The 23,789-nt window shown below is 41.7% G+C and overlaps 1 protein-coding gene across 3 annotated transcripts in view; it reads left to right on the top strand.

Moving 5' to 3' along the window:
• Positions 1 to 7,087: 7,087 nt before the first annotated feature.
• The window catches only part of ptprfa (protein tyrosine phosphatase receptor type Fa), a 209,143-nt gene continuing 192,441 nt past the window's right edge, over positions 7,088 to 23,789 (top strand). For all 3 annotated transcript variants that reach the window (XR_013964505.1, XM_080770213.1, XM_080770211.1), the window contains exon 1: positions 7,088 to 7,200. The gene's annotated coding sequence lies outside the window, so the exon portion shown is untranslated. The remainder of the gene's footprint in view (positions 7,201 to 23,789) is intronic.

The following is a 23,789-nucleotide window of genomic DNA, read 5'->3' as shown; positions in this document are numbered from 1 at the left end:
ACACAAAAAATAATACAAGATATACAATACCCAACCCCATTTGGACAACATGAAACATAAAAAATTCAAAGATCCCAACACAAAACACCAAAAATAATACAAGACAGACAATAACCCAAACACCTAGTACCACATGAAGCATGCAAAATTCAAAGACACAACCCAAAACACCAAAAATAATACAAGATATACAATACCCAACCCCATTTGGACAACATGAAACATAAAAAAAATCAAAGATCCCAACACAAAACACCAAAAATAATACAAGACAGACAATAACCCAAACACCTAGTACCACATGAAGCATGCAAAATTCAAAGACACAACACAAAACACAAAAAATAATACAAGATATACAATACCCAACCCCATTTGGACAACATGAAACATAAAAATTCAAAGATCCCAACACAAAACACCAAAAATAATACAAGACAGACAATAACCCAAACACCTAGTACCACATGAAGCATGCAAAATTCAAAGACACAACACAAAACACAAAAAATTATACAAGATATACAATACCCAACCCCATTTGGACAACATGAAACATAAAAAATTCAAAGATCCCAACACAAAACACCAAAAATAATACAAGACAGACAATAACCCAAACACCTAGTACCACATGAAGCATGCAAAATTCAAAGACACAACCCAAAACACCAAAAATAATACAAGATATACAATACCCAACCCCATTTGGACAACATGAAACATAAAAAAAATCAAAGATCCCAACACAAAACACCAAAAATAATACAAGACAGACAATAACCCAAACACCTAGTACCACATGAAGCATGCAAAATTCAAAGACACAACACAAAACACAAAAAATAATACAAGATATACAATACCCAACCCCATTTGGACAACATGAAACATAAAAAATTCAAAGATCCCAACACAAAACACCAAAAATAATACAAGACAGACAATAACCCAAACACCTAGTACCACATGAAGCATGCAAAATTCAAAGACACAACACAAAACACAAAAAATAATACAAGATATACAATACCCAACCCCATTTGGACAACATGAAACATAAAAAATTCAAAGATCCCAACACAAAACACCAAAAATAATACAAGACAGACAATAACCCAAACACCTAGTACCACATGAAGCATGCAAAATTCAAAGACACAACCCAAAACACAAAAAATAATACAAGATATACAATACCCAAACCCATTTGGACAACATGAAACATAAAAAAATCAAAGATCCCAACACAAAACACCAAAAATAATACAAGACAGACAATAACCCAAACACCTAGTACCACATGAAGCATGCAAAATTCAAAGACACAACACAAAACACAAAAAATAATACAAGATATACAATACCCAACCCCATTTGGACAACATGAAACATAAAAAATTCAAAGATCCCAACACAAAACACCAAAAATAATACAAGACAGACAATAACCCAAACACCTAGTACCACATGAAGCATGCAAAATTCAAAGACACAACCCAAAACACCAAAAATAATACAAGATATACAATACCCAACCCCATTTGGACAACATGAAACATAAAAAAAATCAAAGATCCCAACACAAAACACCAAAAATAATACAAGACAGACAATAACCCAAACACCTAGTACCACATGAAGCATGCAAAATTCAAAGACACAACACAAAACACAAAAAATAATACAAGATATACAATACCCAACCCCATTTGGACAACATGAAACATAAAAATTCAAAGATCCCAACACAAAACACCAAAAATAATACAAGACAGACAATAACCCAAACACCTAGTACCACATGAAGCATGCAAAATTCAAAGACACAACACAAAACACAAAAAATAATACAAGATATACAATACCCAACCCCATTTGGACAACATGAAACATAAAAAATTCAAAGATCCCAACACAAAACACCAAAAATAATACAAGACAGACAATAACCCAAACACCTAGTACCACATGAAGCATGCAAAATTCAAAGACACAACCCAAAACACCAAAAATAATACAAGATATACAATACCCAACCCCATTTGGACAACATGAAACATAAAAAAAATCAAAGATCCCAACACAAAACACCAAAAATAATACAAGACAGACAATAACCCAAACACCTAGTACCACATGAAGCATGCAAAATTCAAAGACACAACACAAAACACAAAAAATAATACAAGATATACAATACCCAACCCCATTTAGACTTTATGAAACATAAAAAATTCAAAGATCCCAACACAAAACACCAAAAATAATACAAGACAGACAATAACCCAAACACCTAGTACCACATGAAGCATGCAAAATTCAAAGACACAACACAAAACACAAAAAATAATACAAGATATACAATACCCAACCCCATTTGGACAACATGAAACATAAAAAAAAATTCAAAGACACAACACAAAACACCAAAAATAATACAAGACAGACACCCTCTCAAAGACCATCGGTAGCCCCCGGACCATTGATTGAAAACATTTGCATTAGGTGACTGAAATCACATCAGGGCATAAATGGTATTGCAGTTGTAAATATGTATATAGAAATTGACCACTAGGGGGGGATATCCTTGACTTACACAAGAATTACATTCAAGGACCACTGGTGGTCTCACAAATATAAGCCAATCACACACCCACTGTCAATGTATGTAAGGAATTTACATACTAGCTTGATTAATTTATGCATACAATTCACTTCAAAGAGTGGAGCCCCCACCTCTGTGTTTATCTAATTTGCATGTCTGGCACCTGGTTAGAACCCATCCCCCCACCCCACCCCCGCGCTTCATTTAATTTGCATGTCTGGCCCATGGCATTCCACAAAGAGTGGGAGCCCATCCCCCCCAACCCACCCCCGCTCTTCATTTAATTTGCATGTTGCACCTGGCACCTGGTTAGAGCCCATCCCCCCCTTGTTTATCTAATTTGCATGTCTGGCACCTGGTTAGAACCCATCCCCCCACCCCACCCCCGCGCTTCATTTAATTTGCATGTCTGGCCCATGGCATTCCACAAAGACTGGGAGCCCATCCCCCCACCCACCCCCAGGGACAAACAAACAAATTTACATTTGTTTGTTTTTCACACCTTCGAGTCAGCATCTCTGCTGGCTTTTGGGGAGGTATGGCACATGAGACGCAGGGAGAGAGAGAGATGAGATCAGCTAATCACACACACATCATGCATTTTATAGATATATAAATATATTATTTAATTATAAACTATTATATGCTAATTATATTTATGGATATTTATATTTTATGATTTATGATTATGCTAATTATATATATGGAATTCAAGGAATGTAATTACTAATTTGCATAATTAATTATGCAAATTATGCATTAAATTGCTCACTAGCGCCACCAGTGGTCAAAAAGTGTATCAAACGACCATACTATAAGACTACTACTCAGGTGATTTTGAACCCGCAGCACGGGTGAGTCTTTGGTTTTAATATTTTTATTACGACAGAAAGGGAAAAAAAACAAAAACAGGAAGAAAAGAAAAATGACATTACCATAAGTTACACTGCTAAATTGTGTAAAGAGTGGAGGACATACAACTAAATAGTGATATATTCAGTGTGATATTTGAGCAAGGTGATCTAGGAATGGCTGCCATATAACATAGAACTTGTTTGAATTGTCCATCACATAATAACGGGTGAGTCTTAACCGGCCACACAGGTCTGATTAACGGATGTCTGACTTATGGGCCCCTCTTCCACAGCTCTTGCTAGTATAGCTTTGGCCTCTCTGGTACTATAGTCAGGGAATATTGTCAAATCTGGGAATACATTTCTTATACCAAGAATTGTCTTCACCAAAGTGTTTGTAACTGGTTTATTCAACCACCCTAGGGGAATGTTTGACAGCTGCTGAAAGTCGGGGTACCATCAACATCCAATATAAGGCAAAATGTTCTAAATTTCATTATGTCAAACTAGGGGGTTTTCATGATTCTGAAACCATCGTCTTCTGAATCCATTCCAAGCATTAGTTTTGCACAAAAACACTCCTTGGGCTGAAAACGGCCACAGCCGTCATCACAAATGTGATGAGGTCAGCACATTTGGGCACATTTGGGCAAGTGGCTGTGGCCGAATGGCTGAATTTGGCTGAATTTATGGCCGAATTTAGCCCAAGGAGAGTTATCATATGAGATGATATGATATCACATGAGCAGAGCCACACCGCCATACTAAATGCAATATGGCTAAAAATGGCTAATGGTCATTCTCAGCTGAAGTGTTTCAATTACACCATGTAGACCACTGGTTCTCAATGTCTGGTCCGGGAACAAACCAGGGGTTCTAAATGGACTTACACGTACACATGGACGTACACATGGAATCAAATGGACTCTTACAGGTCTGTAACTCTGAGAGTAAATGGAACTAAATGGACCCTTACAGGTCTGTCACTCTGACAGTGTACACATGGAACCAAATGGACCCTTGCAGGTCTGTAACTCTGAGAGTGTAACACATGGAAACAAATGGACCCTTACAGGTCTGTAACTCTGTACACATGGACCCTTACAAGTCTGTAACAGTACGTTTTAACAGCGGACGAGCATCGGATGATACATTTCCCAATCGCCCGTTATCGCCCAAAAAGATTAATTATTTTTATCTTTTTGGGCGACGTTGCCTCGCCCACTTTTCGACCATCGCCTGCTATCGCCGGTATAGTCGCCGGAACCCATATAGACAAATAATGCACTTTTGCAAACTTGTCTGGCTGTCACCCGCTGTTAAAACGTACTGTAACTCTGACAGCTTACAAATGGAACCCCAATGGGGTCCATTATAGAGGGTATGCGCATGCATAAAGTCAATGGCAAATCGAGTGGCAAAGTGAGTTTAACGTTGTTTCGTTTACATTGTTTAATACAATCGGATAAGACTTTTCTGTTTGAATGAATGGGCTGCCTGCAAGTCATTTTTAGCCACTCAGTAGTCGTTCCCGCATTATGATGATGATGTCACGTGCATACCCTCTATTATGGTCCATACACATACATTATGTGTAGTTTAGTTTGGGGTCTCAGAGAAGACAAATAACGGTCTTTGAAATAAATGATTGATAATCATACATCACATTCCGTGCTCAACTAATCAAAAAAATCACTTTTCTGTGTTTGTCCTCAATGTTTGTGTTTACACAAACACGAACAGCTGGGCATAGGAGGGGCTAGCGCCCCTCAAATACGTTGAGAACAACTGCTAAAAGACAATATGAGCGGAGGAGGGTTCCCCATGCCATGCAGTATGCATCAGTGTTGTTTTTGGCAGAAAATTTTGATTTCAGTTTTGGTCATAGTTTCTTCAATAGTTTTAATTTAGTTTCAGTCACATTTTAGTCACCTGGAATGTTTTAGTGTTAGTCTGGTTTTCGTCGACTGAATATCACAAGATGTTTGTCTACTAAATCTACAGTTGATTAAGTCGAGTAAAATGTATTTTGGCACTTGCTGAAAATAGCCGATCTACAAGCTCACAACGCGTCGCAGCGTGACGCGTTGTGAGCTTGTAGATCGGCTGTACCTGTAGATCTGCTATTTTGCATGCAACCTAGTGTAAAATTACGTATACTGGATCTGTTGTCCACTATAGTCCCTTCCTAACATTTAGTTTAAAAGTTTTTAAACAAAATTGTCAGTATTATTTAGTCTTAGTCATCATAGCTTAGTTTTCATTTAGTTTCCATTTAGTTTTCGTCAGTGGAAAAAGGTAGTCGACGAACATTTTCCGTCTTAGTTTTAGACTAAAACTAAGAGTGTTGTTTTTGTCGACAAAATATTTTAGTCGACATGCATCATATGGGATGCATCATATAAAAAGCAAGTCAGATGCAATTTGGCCAAAAAAAACATTTAGTTAAAATTATAAATGACTCACTGCAGGGATAAGCACAGAGATCTGGGATGTAACGTTTTCAGTGTGTGTGCGCGCGCACGCACGTACGCGTACACGCACAGTGTCGCACGCACACACAAGCTGGCACTGTCTGCAAGGTGGGTGGGGTGATGGATGGAAATAAGCTCTGTTTAAACTCCTCTTGAAAAGTCATGAGACAATTATTATTAAGTGGTGACATATACTATTATCAGAGGATTTAATAACTAGCCTATGATGTCAACTCACCTCTCTGTTTGTGCACACATGACGGCCCTTTCTGCTATAGGTGACCATGGGTCCAAACATTTCATTTGAGGGACAGAACGTAGCCTATTGCTTGTGTGCATATTCGACCATATAGGCCTTAATATTGGCTCAATTTTGGTCATTGCATGGTGGGTATGGCCGACTTGGTAGGCCTGCTGTAGCCTATAGGCAGTATAGAGAGATATTTTCTCATGCTATTTTAACAGGCTTAAAAACACATCTTGCACGAAAAGAGACAACTATAGAGGTTTACAACAGAAAGACAATTATTAGGGGAGTAAGGGGACACTGATGCCTGCCAGTCACAATGACTGGACAGTTTAGGGCAAATGTCCTTAATGAATGGGCCGCCCCCCTTAATATCTGGGTCTCACGCAAAGCGAAATGAGGGATGATCACTGCCCCATGCAAAGGGGGACGTCTCTCTCTCTCCCTCTCTCTCGCGCGCGCGCACGCACACACACACACACACACACACACACACACACACAGACACACGTACACACACGCACACATGCACACACGTCACTCTCTCGCGTGCGTGCGTGCGTGCAAGAGAAAGCGAGATTTTGAGATTTTCAAGACTCACGGGTGGAGGGAGAGAGAGAGAGAGAGAGAGAGAGAGAGAGAGAGAGAGTCAGACAGTCAGACAGACAGAGAGAGAGAGAGAGATAGAGAGAGAGAGAGAGAGAGAGAGTCAGTCAGAGAGAGAAAGAGAGACATGCACAGATCAGTGTGTCAGTGGAGAAGCATCAAACAGCGTCATTCACAGCATTAACTCTGGAAAGACTGTAGCGACTTCAAGCCTCGATATCTATCTATCCATCCTGAGGATTACAGTATACCCGGTTTTTTAGGGTTAGATTTGACATTTTCCTTTTCTAATTATTTCATGGACGCCAACAATTAAAGAAGGAATTCTTGACGAGGAGCGCGTGTGAGGCTGCGCTCATCAGGCTATAATATACAGTGCATGTGTGAGCTCTGCAGACCCGCACAGACATGGTGAGTGTCTCAATGTAATGCTCTACCGTTTTTATGATATTAACGATACTGTCATGCAAGCTTTATTAATGATAGCATATCATCGGCGACATGAGCGTCGCCTACAAACATGGCTTTACAAGACACACACTAACTTCCCCCCCTGCACTGAGTTTTTTCGATTGATTGATTGATTTATTAACAGTTTGCAGAATTACAGTAGGCCTACATATTTTCAAGTACAACTCAATACAAAAGCACCACAAAGGCATTACACTTGTTTACAATAGGGCCCACCATTTTCAATTCATCAAAAGCCTCATGAGCCTGGGAGTAACATTAGCCGAACACATTATAAACCAATCTACAAGCTCACCTTTCGCCGTGTGAGTGAGCGATTTTGTGTAGATGAAGGTGATGAACACTCAAAGTAAAAAAAAAAGCTAAGAGAAGACAGTATAGTTTATTTGGGGAAGTGAATAATTCATAGGGTGATCATAGAATTCAAAACACTAAATGTTGGTTTTGTTTTCCCTCTCTCAACCCTGTGTAATAGGTGTACACATTTATCTAACTGTTTATCTATACCCAATCAGTTATGCTACAGTTGCAACTTTGATTGATTGATTAATTGATTGATTGGTTGATTGATTGGATACTTTATTTATTAACAGTTCAAAGGATGCTTATATCCAAGATTCAGAAAGCCCATGACTTGTTTAGTTGTTTCCATTGGGGTTGTAGATTCAAGTCACTAAGACTATAGTGGTTTTGAGGTGACTCATGAAATTAATTATTGCCCATGCAGTCTAGTCTAAATCGTTCTTTTAATGTTAATAATAAAGTTAATTTATACTATAGAGCGGGCGTGGGGCCTCTACAGTCATCGGGCAGTGCAGGGCACTGTCCTACTTGGAATGATGCAAGTTGGAAATGCATGATATTATGTCTGTGTCCCATTTATGCCCATATATGGAGTTCTTTGTCAGGTATTCCCAAATATGGAGTAGATGCAGACGTCAGAATGATGTCAGATCAGGCCATCTCCATATATGGACCCTGGGTAGGGGCCCGGTCCAGAGCCCGGGCAGAGGCGTGTTTGGCGCGGTTCGAGCCAACCGCAGGTCCGACTGACCTGTGCAGTGCTGTGAGGGTGTGGAACGCGTGTGTGGAACGCGGTTCTCGAGTTACGTGGATTACAGACGTACACACAGAGACTTAGTGCATTTATAGATAGATAGAGCCCGGGCAGAGGCCTTTTGTTGGCGGTTTTGGACAACCGTGGGTCCGGCCAACTCAACACCGGGCACTGCACGCCCTGTGAGGGTGTGAATTTGAAATCGGTAGGGCGAACGGTTCTGGATTAGAGACGTACAGACACACAGAGACTTAGTGAATTTATAGTTAGAAGATGTTTGGTATATGCACTGTGAGGCTATGTGAACCAACAGGTTTTGTACAGAATTTTATAATTTCACTGTCTTTGAAATAATTTGATGGATTTTTGTTTTCTTTTTTTGCACGGGAAATGCATGGAAACTTGCAAAATAATTGTGATTTAATATCTCTAATAGTTGTGATGAGTAGCATCTATCTATCTATCTATCTATCTATCTATCTATCTATCTATCTATCTATCTATCTATCTATCTATCTATCTATTTAGGTTCAGACATTTAGAATTTGGCAAGGTCGATGGAAAACAGGAGCTATCAGACGACTAGACTCTTCCTCGGTTGAAGGAGGATTTTCTAGGAGTTGTTTGAAGTGCTGGTCAGGGACTAACAGAGAGTGCTAGAGGGGCAGGGGCTGGAAAAAAAAAGACGGCACTTAGCGAACGTATAGCAGATCTACAAGCTCACAACGTGTCGCGCTGCGACGCATTGAGAGCTTGTAGATCATCTATTTTCAGGGCGCAAACCAGCACTCTTTAGCTATAGTGGAGATGTGGTGTACAACATGGATTTCTAAACAAATGTGTTCAACGCAAAATACTGTGTTCAAGTTCAGGACTGGACTGGAAAAAAGCAATTCTCCTCCTGAATGCTGCCTTTCCGGTATATGGCATGGAAAGGAGTGGCATATGCATTTCTTTCACCATGTAGTAAATGCTGCATTCATGGTCTTGTATTCATGGTCTTGTTAAGGGCAGTTGTTTTACAGACGGGTAAAAGGGCAGGGGCTGAAGCCCCCTTTGATGTCTATGTGTGCACGTCCCTGGTGGCACCATGTTTCAACTCGTTCCTTTCTCCCTGGATCTTGGAAGTCTGGGAAGAGCTTCTGCCATAAGATGTCATTGATGACGAGTCTCCATGCACTGCCCTCCAGCTGACCAGGTCTTGCCATGCTTCTGGTTAAAATCATAGACATATAAACGTAGACGCCCCTTTCCGGCTCTGAGGCATATGTCACAATTGCAGGCACAATTTTCCAGACATTCCTTGCAAAGCATTTGCCTTCAATGAGCGCTTCCATGTGCGTAACATAAGTCCCGGAAAAGACGCGCTGTGATTGGCCAGTGGTCACTTGAGTGACAGCGAGAGACATGGAGGAGTCGAATGAGTGACGCCACTTGGGCAGCGACGCAGCGTGCCTTCAGCAAATGCCTTCAGCACTTCTAAATAAAAAAGCTGCAGAGAACTGTTGCTTTGTGTTCACTCTTTAATGTTTTCTGTTAGTTGCGAACGCAGTGAGCACTTACTATGAGACCTAGCAGATCATGTCTGTGTGTCTGTCTGTCTGTCCGTGTGTCTGTCCCGCTATCCAAATATGGAGTGTGTTACATCAGCAATCACTCAGCTCCATATATGGGCACAAAAGGGGCCATGTCCACTCGTAATCTAAACCCCCCTGGCTCTGATGTTGTATTGTTGTAATAATAACTTTGTTGTTTGTGTTTTTTTTGTTTGTATTGTAATGTATTTTCATGGAAATCACTCAACCGTCCTGCGTACCACCTAAAATGTCACCTTTCTAAATGTCACATAATGCAGGAGGCAGAAAAAATGTTGTGTTTATGAAAACAAGCACTTCCAAACTCTGAAACTTAGAAAAATAATCAAATGCAGGGCATTTCTTGAGAGCTCATAATGTTTCTATGGTGGATTTTTATGAAACAAAAACTTTGCAGATAGAAAGAGGATAATTCAAGCTTTTCGTAGCTGCAATGTTGGTGAGTTTAACATTGTTTAATGCAATCAGACAGGACTTTTCTGTTTGGATGAATGGGCTGTCAAGACCAGAAAGTATTTTTTTTGCCACTCAGTAGGCGTCCCTGCATAACTTCCTGGTTTGACGATGATGTCACGTGCATACCCTCTATAGGTGCATCATGGGCTGTGACATTCCTGACTCGGCCACCGTTGCGCCATTGTGCCTGTTTTAAATGTTGCAGCAAATGCACGGTTGCTACATTTAAACAATTTAAATGATTATTCCCATTATTATGTACTAGGTTTAGGTTTAGGTTCATTTATTTAGCACATAGTATAAAAATCACACCTGTGTGAACTGAGTGGTGCAATCCCCCCCCCCCCCACACACACACATCTCTCTCTCTCTCTCTCTCTCTCTCTCTCTCTCTCTCTCTCTCTCTCTCTCTCTCTCTCTCTCCTCTCCCTCTCTCTCTCTCTCTCTCTCTCTCTCTCTCTCTCTCTCATTAGCAGGAAGCAGGCACAGCAATACCCCTCTCTCTGTTTCTGGCGCCCCCTACTGGTATTATTAAGTCACATACTCGTGTTCATGACAACATGATACAGGTACACAGGTACACAGGTACACGGACATAGGGGTGATCAGTTTTGTGCTGGTTCTGGACAACGGCGTATCTGACCGACTCGACATGCAGGCACTGCACTCCCTGTGGGGGTGTGGAACACGTGTGTCGAATTTGAAGTTGGTGGGGCGAACGGTTCTCGAGATACGTGGATTAAAGACACACATGTAAGCTACACACAGAGACTTGGTGGTTGACTAATAGTTGTATTGTTTTGTTCTTGTTGAGCCAACTCTGCCGGATATACTGTTTTTGTTCTTTTGTGTGTGCAATTCATCATCAGCTTATGAAGAACATTGTCCTAAGGGTGCATGGCATGGCAGGGCAGTGTCTTGAGTGTACAAGGGAGACATCACAAAGCAAGGACGGGTGGGGAGGGATCAACATAATATGGAATGTCATAACAGGTCAGCTCCATATATGGAGATCTAATGGTTTGAGGTCAGATGTAGAGTTGCTGGCCGGATCCATATATGCAGATCTAGGTGATGATCCAGTCTTCTCCATGTATGGCTATCCAGGTTTTGATGAGGTTAGTGTTGTGATCTTCATATATGGAAACGGCCATATACTGTATGGTGGTGTGACGTGTCACAAGGCCTGATGTCATGGGGCGTGATCATATCTGGAACCAACCGACTGACGGGCCATACTGATATTTGGAAGCCTGGGTCGTGTACATTATACTGACCACGAGTGGCCAGCTGGCATGACAAAGAGCAAAGGCAAAAAAACTTGCCAAATACTGGTCTGTACGTTTGGGCTGTTCTAGGCAGTGTGTGGAGGACATGCGCGTGCATAAACTAAAGTGAGTGGACAAACCGAGTGTCAAATTGAGTTTAATGCAATACTGAATAGCAACTGTCAACTAGTAATAATGAAAACTAGAACTGCACTCTGTCGAGTGAAAACTTGCTTGTTGCACACTAGTAGGCCATAAATGGCCTTCTAGTGCGCAATCAGAGCGCACAAGTACTTTTGACCGCTACAAACTGTCAAATCTCAGTAATGACTGCTACTTGTGCCTGATACGGCAGTGGTGCCAGATTACATACATGTATACATAGGAGCATTACCTTTAATCCTCCCAACACTAAAACATATCGTCATTACGTCACCATCGAAAACCAATTACACTCTGGCATTGGGTCCTTTAATCCACATCTTTATTACGTCATTATTGAGAGCTAGTTATACATTATACTATGTGTATATGTTATTTGTAAGTTGATTAGCGGTATACTGTGGTTACTTTGCGCCGTATGCACCGTCCCAGCCGTCCCGCCAATTTTGACTGCATGCCGTATCAGGCTAAATTAGTCATTACGTCATTTGCTGGGACGGTGCATACGCATCAAAATTGGCGGGACGGCTGGGACGGTGCATACTAGTACTTGTGCACTCTGCTGCAAGTGAATAACAAACAATGAGACAATGATAACAGTGATATGCAGCCGTTACAGTGACTTTGTGACTGTTCTCTATAGAACATATTGAAGTGATGACTTGAGGGTGGATTCAAATTTGTTATATCTGTCTTTAAGGGAAGAATAGTGCTCAAATGTCTCCACCTCCCCTTGAGAACAGTGATCCCTCTCTCTCTCTCTCTCTCTCTCTCTCTCTCTCTTCATTTGGCTTCTCTGATTTAAAATGTCTAATAATATGTATTATGTAGAGGCACCCTGTGGTTAGCTATAATCATCCGTCATATTTTTCTTGTACTGCGGAAAGTTTTAATGAGGCGGCCATGAAAAGTATATATAAATCTCTCTCTCTCTCTCTCTCTCTCTCTCAACCCACCGGTCAAGCCAGATGGCATGCCCACCTAGGGCCAAGGTTTCTTCCCATAGAAGGGGGGAGGTTGCTTGCCACGGCCGCTGTAAGTGTTTGCTCATTGGGGAAATTGGTGGGTCTCGTTAAATGCAGACCTGAGGCCGATACTACAAATGCCTGTTAAATGAGTAGTTCTCACACTTGACAGATTTATTTTTAAATGTCCATCAATATGTACAAAAGCTCACAGCAGCAAGTGGGAAGTGACACATTGTGAGTTTGTAGATCTGCTATTAGCCTGCTATTAGGGTTATGACTATGAGACAACTTGTTGTGGACTTGGTAGTGTATATAAATCAGTGGTTCCCAAAGTGGGGTCTGGGGACCCCTAGGGGTCCTGGAGAGAGTTCCAGGGGGTCCCCAGATAAATTATAGTTCGGAACCAAATGGACCCTTATGGGTCTGTAACTGTGAGAGTGTACAAATTACACTCTCAGAGTGAAATTAACATTGATTTTACAATATAAATTGGGGGTCCCAGAGATAGAAATGCCATTAAATGGGGGGCCCGTAGACTAATCCATGTCAAACTGGGGGTCCTTGAAATTAAAACGTTTGGGATTCCGACTCCGTAAGCAAGATGTGCATGGTTTACTTTGCTCCGTGCACATGCGTGCGTGTGAATCATTGAGTGTGTGTGAATGTGTGTGTGAAACTGTGAATGGGCACACTGTGTAAAGTGCTTTGGTTAATGATGGTATAAGTTCACCTACAAATCTACAAATGTGCTGTTTGAGAACTGCACATGTCCTGACATGTCTGACATGTCCCCACATTCAGTAGATTGTCAGTGCATTGTCAGAAACAGAACATTGTCAGCGAGAAAGGGGGACGGGTCATGGTGCCATGGTGTTGTATGTTCATTCTATTTCAGATTCCCTGAATAGATAGAGTTCCTCTGGTGGCCACGTCTTGTCAGTAGCAAAGCAGTAGAATTAGCATTAGACCAGTGGTTCCCAAAGTGGGGTCCGGGGACCCCCAGGGGACCTTGAGGGAGTTCCAGCTAAATGATAGTTTGGAACCAAATGGACCCTTATGGGTCTGTAACTCTGAGAGTGTACAAATGGATGTACCATTTGTACACTGAGTTAAATTAACATTGATTTTACAATATAAATTGGGGGTCCCAGAGATGGAAATGCCATTACAGTGTGGTCTGTATGACTAATGCATGTCAAACTGGGGGGTCCTTGAAATTAAACGGGTTGAGAATCACTGCTAGAGCTGTAAAAATCTTCTCTTATGGGGGTCCCCGGCATATGTTTTCAAATGGGGGTCCGCGGGCTAATTAGTGTCAATTTGGGGGTCCTTGACATGAACAAGTTTGGGAATGAGACTAATCAGTGAATAAAACTTCCGGGGTAAACATGCATTTTCACAAACCCTCCTAGCAAAAGGAAAAATATAGACACAGGATTTGGAAATGGCACATAAAGGCACCATCTTTATGAGGTGAGATCTTTATCGAGGCACCATGTGTATGAGTGCACCACCCATGCAAGCATCCTAAATTGCCTAACGAGTGGATAGTAGGACATCACAGGAAGCACTGTGTCTCCAACCCACTGTGGCACAAACGCAATTAGGCACCAATCTTGGCGTTTATTGGTTATGCACCAAACGCCGGTCAGGGGCCTGCATGCCGTCAGGGGACATGCAGCAACACCTAAACCTAAATTGCATATGATATGGGGCACTATACAGCAGTAGCTTCGTGAGCGATAGGCTACTAATATCGCACAGGTCCTGGACGTGGTGAGACGTAGGAGGGTCAACCCACGGAGTCAACCCACGGAGCCTTTATAGTCCTTCCACGCGCCAGATTGATCTGCCTCCTAGTCCCGGCAGAGTATACGGTAGTTCCGAAGCGCCAGATTGTGTGGCCCTAGATATCACTCAACTGCCCTGCCCTACCACCTGTTTTGAATTTGCACATAATGCAGGAGGCAGCAGGACTGTCTGCCTGTCTGTCTGTCTGGATCCAATGGATCCAATGTAGTTGTTATTTAGTCACAACTCACAAGCTCTTTAATACTTTTCTTTGATTCAATATGTATAATACACACGGCCGCACGCACGCACTCACGCACACACGCACGCACACACGCGCACACACACATACGCGTGCTTGCACGATTTTGCAATGGTTTTCGAAGTTAGGTCTATTCAGAAATTGTTGCTGTCGGGGAGGAAACCGCCTAACCTCCTAAGGTTTTTGATTTATTTGCATTTTGTTTGTGTGATGTTTTGAAAATATTGAAACATCTTAACTCCATTGGACCCTCAAACCGTCTGCTAAAGCAACCGACTCCACCACCTCTTCCCTTCTCATGGAAGTAATTGACAATACATGAAGTCACAACACAAACTTTGATGGGGCAGTATTGCTTTGTTTTCAAATTATAAGGTTTTCCTAATTTCCTGATTTTTTTTAATTTTTAATTTCCTGAAAAATGTTAGGTGGTTTCTTCCCGACAGCAGAGATATATTGTAAATAAGTGTAAATATTTTTGATATTTAGTCGACTAAGACTAGACCAAGACTAGACCAAGACTTAACAATTTCCGATGAGTAAAATTAAGTTATATCGAGTTTGAACTTTGCAAACGTGTCAAATAACTGTAGTATATGCGCCGTGTCTGGGACTCGATGGGGGTGAGCTCTTCCCGTGAGTGTGATCTGCTCTGCTGCTTTGCTCTGCACTGTCTCTGCATTTGCCGTTGTTTGGCGTCTCATTGGCCAGAGAAATGCCAATCAGGACGTTGCTACTATGATGGGCAACCAATCACGAGGAGGAGGTTGCTATACTATGATGACTAAGTCGTCTACATTTCATGAGATTTCATTAGTCAGGCTTCACCTGACACAAAAATATAGGAAACAAAAAAGATAATAAGGGACCCATAGAAATGTGTCCACGAACCACAAATGGGTCTCGACCCACAGTTTGGGAAACTTTGTGGCGTGTCCGTACACTGCCTACAGATTGCATTTTCACATGAGCGGGTCGGTGGCGTGGGGGGTGGGGTGGGATGAATCACAGGACATATGTCCAGGACATCATGTGACACCAAGCAGGGCAGGGATTGGCCGCAGGGTGGACATGAGGGGATGTGGCCCGCTGCGCCCTGGCACACCACCACCACACCACCAACACCCCCCTCCAACCCTCCACCCCTCCATCCCGGCGCCAGGGGCGGACAGAGTATAGACTGTATATGCTCAAGTACTTGAGTATTCTATCTTTACTTTGTTTTTATTCCTTTTTACAGGTCAATACAGGCAGACAGGCGATTCAGTCAAAACAGTTCATTTTTCTTTTCTTTTTTCCCCCTCTCCCCTGTACCCAGCCCCCCTCCCCCCTCCAGAGACAGCAGACAGATGCAAGGATAAAGTATATATGCACAAAGTGTATAAAGAGATATACACAGAATACAAAAATAAAAACAAAAACAAAGACAATAAAGGTACAAAGACTGTAATAGTAAAAAATATGAATAAAAGTAAAAAAAAGTAACCGCCACCAGCAATCGTAATCCCGGGAAGGAGGTATGTTCCGGTCACATCGACCCCAGTCCCCACTAGGGGGTTAGAACATGGGGTCTAGTACTTGAGTATTCCAATGTACACATTTATCTTTTTTTCTTTTTTTTGTAATGTAAATTGAAAATTGTGAAAATAACACATATGGAAGCATCACAACGGGTTGTGTGTGCGTGACACATCGCATGCTTGTAGATCAGCTATTTTCAATATTTGAAATGAGGCTTAAGGTTTTTTTAAAACATGCTTGTGTGCGTGCGTGTTTGTTTGTGCCTGCATGTGTGTGTGTGTGCGCGTGCGCGTATGTATGTGTGCGCGTGTGTGTGCGTATGTGTGTGTGTGTGTGTGTGTGTGCGACTGTGCGTGCGTGTGTACAGTACTGGAGTAAATATAGTTAGTAGTAGTTACTCTCTGCCACTGCCCCCCTGGCACAGACTGGGGCCCTTGGCACAGACCGTGCGTTCTGCGTCTCCCCTGAAGGAGGCAGGAACCATCACGCAGGAATATAGAATCGCACAAATGTTCAATACTGAAAATAGTCCTATCGCCCTGGGCCATGACTCAGCGGTCCAGGCACCTTGGCCGGTATAGTCCGAGTCTGGCAGTGTGCCACGGGTTCGACTCCCGATCCAGACGGCCTTTACTGCATGTCACTCCACCATCTCTCTCTCTCCCCCATTTCCTGTCAGCCATACTGTCTGTCCCTCTATAAAAAGAAAAAAAACATTAAGTAGTTCACCCCGGAATCTTGCTTTTGAGTGGTGCTATAGCCACTCCATTGAACAGCTATGTGTGTCTGTCCCATTTTTAAAAAGTATATCGCGAGTCGCGATGCGAACTATCGCAATAGAGCGTGCTGCAACCCGTTGAGAGCTTGTAGATCAGCAATTTCCGGGGAGCAACCCAGCGCTCTTTAGCTAGTGCAAAATACTGTGTTCAAGTTCAGGAGACTTCGGGAAAAAAATCTATTCTCCTGAATGCTGCCTTCCGGCATGGCATGGAAAGGAGTGGCATTTGCATTTCTTTCACCATATAGTAAATGCTGCATTTGTGGTCTGGAGAGGGAAGTTGTTTTACAGACGGGTAAAGGGGCAGGGGCTGAAGCCCCCTTTGATGTCTATGTGTGCACGTCCCTGTTTTCAGGGTCCAGTTTAAGACAATAGCCCTGAGACTTGCACCCTCTGTGGACATTTTTAAGAACAACCTTAAAACGTTCCTTTTTAAACAAGCATTTGTGGATGGTTCAACCTGAATTTCCTGTTTTTGCTAACGCAGTGATTGCGAATGCATTGAGCACTTACTATGAGACCTAGCAGATCATGTCTGTCTGTCTGTCTGTGTGTCTGTGTGTCTGTCTGTCCCGCTTTTGTGCCCATATATGGAGCTGAGTGATTTGTGTCACCATGACTCAGCCATAAACATATAAGGAGTCCCCAAAGCAGCTATACGTCCAAAACCCAAATATGTACGAGCTGCGTTCGCTTCCCGCGTTTGCGCGTCTTATTGGTATCTTATATTTATTGATTCATTTATGCTTGTATTGTCTTTTTGTTTGAGTTGAATTGTACAGCAATTTGTATCTGCTTTTTAATTTTTTTTATTTCATTGCACGTAAAGCACTTTGTGAGTCCTCTCTGTGAAAGGTGCTATATAAATAAAAATGACTTACTTACTATCAATTATGTGATTTTTTTAAAAATGATTATAGATATGGGGCAGGTATTAATAAGATGTATCTTCTTCCTGCTCCCTTTCTTTCTTTTATGTAAAATGTAAAAAAATAAATAAAGTGGTAATAAAATTATAATCAGGTAAAAGCATAAATGAAACAAAATAAAGAAATATGAAATTAAATTAAATTATTGCACTGCGCCGTTCACAGCGAAACACGAGGGCTAAATAAACCAAGCATGAGAAAGTAGTAGCCACGCACGTACAGTATGTTTAGCCCGTTATGGACGGGAACGCGTACAGTACTGTATGTGTGTCACTTTAGCGTTTATTAACCAACCATTATTTTTAGCTGTTGAAAAATAGCAGATCTTACAAGCTCATAGCGCTGCACCGAGTGCGCTATGAGCTTGTAAGAACTGCTATTATTTTGGCAAAATCGTGACAATGTGTACAAATCTTTGAATATATTATTATTTCACAGCGTTTTTAACTCAAATCTTTGAGTTTCTCCTGGAACAACATATTTTGTAATGGGGGGGGTCGGCAGCCAATTACACATAATGCTTGGGTCCTTGACATGAGATTGTTTGAGAACCACTCATAAAAATGTCAGGATTTATAGAAGACATTATTGTAGAATCTGCATGGCCTCAGGGCCTAAAAGGGTTAGACCTCACCAAATGCAGAGATGTCCCACTGTGCAGTGTGCCTGCCGCCATCTGTTCCAGGCACAACAACACTAGCAGCAAGCTGCCACAGCTTTTTGTCATACACACATTTACACAATGGGTGGATGGTAAATGAAAACTGCATTTACATTCATGTGTCGTGGATCAGACATTTTCTTTTTGCAATAGCCAAAGTGTGTAAAGTGCTTAAAGCGGTTCATGTGTGTTTGGTAATGATACTTTCAATATGCAAAGAGTAACTTGTAACTCGAGTTTTCAAATAAGTGTTGTGGCGGCTGTAAAGATATTTACTATTGAGCGGGAGAGTAATCGATAGGGGTGGGGGTGGGGGGGGGGGAGTTTGGGAAGATGCAATTAACCAAAAATAACTAAAATCTTTGCGATACGATACATGGACGATATTGGTTCATTATGGCGATACGATACGATTCAAGGATTTGAAATAGATACAGTAACTATTTAGCAAATTTGTGTGAAACTTGTGGATAGTGCATGTTTTTTAAGGGAAATATTTATTATTATGGATATAAATTATAAATTAAACACAGTGATTATCTGGCAAATAAATGGACATTATATTTGAACACATTATGGCCTTGACATGAACACAGAGAATATACACATTTATTGTGTAGTGCCCATCTTTTTCCTTTTTCTTCTTAAAATTGCTAAATACAATGCACCCCAGTTCGGCGTATTTTGGGGGGGGGGGGTCACGGCCTGAAAATGTTGAGAACCACTAAACCTTGCGACATGTTCTGAATATCTGCTTTTCTTTTTTTTAAATATCCGTTAATTGTAATTGCGGCAAAGGCAAAGGTTTAAAACAATGGTGATATCACTTTACTCCTTAGAACATTGGTTCCCAAAGTGCATGGGTCCGGGGACCCCCAGGGGCATTTGAGGGAGTTCCAGGGGGTCCCCAGCAAAATGAAAGATAGTTTGTAACTATAAATGGACCTTGATGGGTCTGTAACTCAGAGTGTATTGAACCAAATGGACGCCAATGGGTCCATCTGGTTCCAATTGTCCACTCTCAACGGGTCCATCTGGGTCCAATTGTCCACTCTCAACGGGTCCATCTGGTTCCAATTGTCCACTCTCAGAGTAAAATATTCATAGATTTTACAATATGAATTGGCGTTCCAGAGATAGAAATTATATTAAATTAGGGAGGCCTAATGCATGTCAAACTGCAGGTTTGATCATTTCAAACAAGGTTTCAAATAAATATTAGATTTTGTCATTTACGTGAGAACAATAACTTTCCAGGAATAGAAAGCCTGCAGTTTCTCTTAGCGTGGATTCCCCATTGATGATGATGTGACTGGCAGACAGGTTTCTGGACTGCCCACAGCGCAACTCTAAGAACTGGTACCATATCTTATTAGTGACGCGCGCACGCATGCACGCCACACGTACATAGGCCTACACACACTCTGCAATTAGTGGAATTTCATATATGCAGTTCAGTGCCTTAATTTGATGGATACATTAGCAGTTTATTAATTAACTGTTCACTATACCGCTGTTCGTCTTTGAAATGGCAGTGATGTTTGAGAGTTGATTAATTACCTGCTCCCAGCTGTGAATATAATAATCCTGGACGTCTCTGCTGTTCCACCTGTGAGAGAGAGAGAGAGATTCATTTGATCATAAGAAAGTTTGCTATAGTAAGTTCGAACAAACCATCACAAAACATGGAATGCCATTGAAAATGAATGGTCATTTTTGAGTGTTTGCGCAAACACAAACATTGAAGACGAAGGTAAGGACGCAAATTGTGATTGGCTGGAATGATATGATGATGATAAGAGTGCCCCTCACTTGAAGTCACTTCACACGGGTGTGACTTTTTTTTTTTACATTGTATTTATATTCAAACAATACTTGCTGCTCTAACTGAAGTCTTGAAAGCACAAATTCTACTATTTTGCCCGTATACATCAAACCAAATGTGCTCTCCAGAGGACATCGCAAAGGTGCTATACCAGAAATCCAGTGGCATGCAGATTTAGCCTGACCATGGCCAGACTAATACTGTGTCTGGAACGTCAGATTAACTTCCAAGAGGCGGTTACAAACAGATTCTAACGTCACAGCAAGACAGACAGACAAGACAAGACAAGACAGACAGACAAGGCAGACAGACAAGGCAGACAGACAAGGCAGGCAGGCAGGCAGTAGCAGCTTTCATCCTCGAGGGGGTTGTCATTGTGAGTACAGCTGACTCCACACTTCTCTGACGACACCACAGGACCACATCCCTCACACGCACGCACGCAAGCACACACACCCACACACACACACACACACACACACACACACACACACACACACACACACACACACACACACACACACACACACACACACACACACACTGAGAGATGCTGTCGCGTACAGTACACAGAGCACGTTGCCTGCAAGCGCTGCCATTGAGAGACTGATTATGATGATCCCTGAGAAAGATTGTTCTTAGAAACAGGAAAGTACAAAGTGTTGCAACAGGCAACGGGTCAACACCTGTCTAAAGTCTGATTCAGTTATTTTGGGGGAGGCATGTGTACTCGCGTCAACTCACTAACCCATTAAGACCTGAGGCCAAACCAAATGCTTTCTAAATCAGTAAGTTCTCAAACTTTCAGGATTTTGTTTTTGAAATGTTAAAGAAATAGCAGATGTATACAAGCTTCGTGAAACACTGCAAGCTTGTACAATAGATTTAAGCAATAAGCCACGAGAGGTCTCAGGTTACCAGGTATTTTACACTGGCTGGGGGCGTAGGCCCCCCAGCCAGTGTAAAATACCCTGTAAGCTGAGGCCTCGAGTGGCTTATTGCTTTTCTAAAACGGTTACAAACATATAGCAATATTAACCTAATAATTTAATTCACAAAAGTAGCTACGCTTTGCGCCACCAGAGCGAGCCACATCACTTCCTTGTTTTGCTCGGCAAGTAGCCCCATTGATTGAAGGAGTGGGTTATCGGTGGAATTTACACCGGTCACGTGACGGTAACCAGCCAATCAGAAGAAGAAGTATTGGGACTACCCATTTTAGAACTGCTATTTTTGAATAGCCATAGCAAAACCTAAAAATGCTTTGTGTCTGTGAGGTCTTTCTGACCCATTTTGACCCAAGTTGATTATCGGGGCGGCATGCGGTGGCTCAGGGGTAGAGTGGCCGGATGGTAACCGCAAGGTTGCCAGTTTGAACCAGGGCTCCCCCAGAGTTATTGTCGAAGTGTCCTTGAGCAAGACACTGAACCCCTAATTGCTCCTGATGTGCAGGTTGGTGCCTTGCATGGTTTCCGCTGCCATCTGTGTATGAATGTGTGTATGTGAATGGGTGAATGTAATGCACAATTTGCACCATTTACCAATTACCATTATCTTTGCCTGTGAAGCTCTCGGAAGATTCACCTTCCATGACTTCCCTTAATATTCAATTCAAATCTGTGTTAAAACAAAAATCCACCCGAAACATTTTCTAAATATGAATTCAGGCATACTGTCAAAATGACCCCTGTCACTCTTCCTCCCGCACGGGAATGGACCTCACACCTCCAGACAGCCCATTGTTTAATTTAATCCATTCTAGATAGCAGATCTACAAGCTCATAGCGCGGCACTCGGTGCCGCGCTATGAGCTTGTAGATCTGCTATTAACTTGTAGGTCTGCTAATTTTTGAAAAATTGTGAAAATGTGTCACAAATTTGGAATATATATTTTTTTCAGAACGAACGTTTTTAACTAAAATCTTTTCTTCTGGGGGGGTCCCTGGAACAACATATTTTCAGATTGGGGTCAGAGGCCAATTAGCCTAAAATTTTTGGGGTCCTTGACATAAAATATTGAGCACCACTGATACAGAAACATAGGTATTTCAGATAACCGTCATGATTTAGAGGAAATATTTTCGACGTCAGGCCTAAATGGGTTAAAAGTAGAGCTGGCACTCGATTAAAAATGTTAATCTAATTAATTAGAAGCTTTGTAATTAATTAATCTTGATTAATCACATTTTAATCGCATATCAATATTCAACCCGAGAACAGCGAGAAAACTTTTTTTCAAATGTTTTTTGGTATCCCAGTGAATCAATGAATAGTGACTACAGGATACCACTCATTTTCAACATTTTGCTGTCATAATATACCTGTTGTGGAAATAATAATAAAAAGTCAACCCATTCTGTGTTGCCTAGAACTGGAGGTCTGAAAAAAATCAGTAACAGTATACATGTCAGTGACATCACAAAGCTGTACTTCATATTGTTACTGTTTTTTGTCAGACCTCCAGTTCTAGGCAACACAAAATGGGGTGACTTTTTATTATTTCCAGTTTCCCACACAAACACAAAGGAATAAAATAAAAAACGGTGGATTTCACATGGGGTTGGGGGCTTGGGGCAGACCATTGTCTGACCACGGACCTTCACACTTGTTTCGCATCGAGGACAGCTTGACAGCTTCGTGCTGTGGTGAAATCTCCGCTAGCATGGAAGCTAACGTTGGTCATATGGCTTATGGATCCTTTCCCTCTGACATTGCACACAACCATGCTGCTATCCACGCGTCCATCCGATAGCTTTTAAATGTAAATGTCCCATCCATGGAGCAAAAGCGATATAAGCGGCTTCTTCATTCGATTCGTTTGGGTGTTGTTGTTATCTGACCATAGACTGTAATATCTGACGGAGCTGTAGTGTAGAGTGAACTGGACTAATGAGCCTATTCAGTACTAGAAATGCGTCCAGTGAGAAACGTTCCGCCGTGAAAAAAAGGTGCGATTAAATGTGTTAATAATTTTTTAACGCGTTCATTTTTCTGTAGTTAATTCATCTCAATTAATAACGCGTTAAAGTCCCGGCCCTAGTTAAAAGACAATGGTCCTCATTCACAAAGGAGAAATATGCCACAGTGTAACTGATTTTTTGCCGTGCAATTCAAAGAGCGGTGTGTACCACAGGTGCGCCGGAATATCGCAGGTGTATGTCATACTGAATGCAGCGGGTGCCAAGTGATCAGAAAATCACCCGACAACCTCATTTGCATTGATCCACGCCCCATGTCACACCATAAAAGGCTTCAA

The sequence above is a fragment of the Protomyctophum bolini genome (assembly GCF_963924005.1).
Source record: "Protomyctophum bolini genome assembly, chromosome: 8".
NCBI classification, from domain to species: Eukaryota; Metazoa; Chordata; class Actinopteri; order Myctophiformes; family Myctophidae; genus Protomyctophum; species Protomyctophum bolini.
The sequence above is the reverse complement of the archived record's forward strand: the minus strand, read 5'-3'. Positions and strand labels throughout refer to the sequence as shown.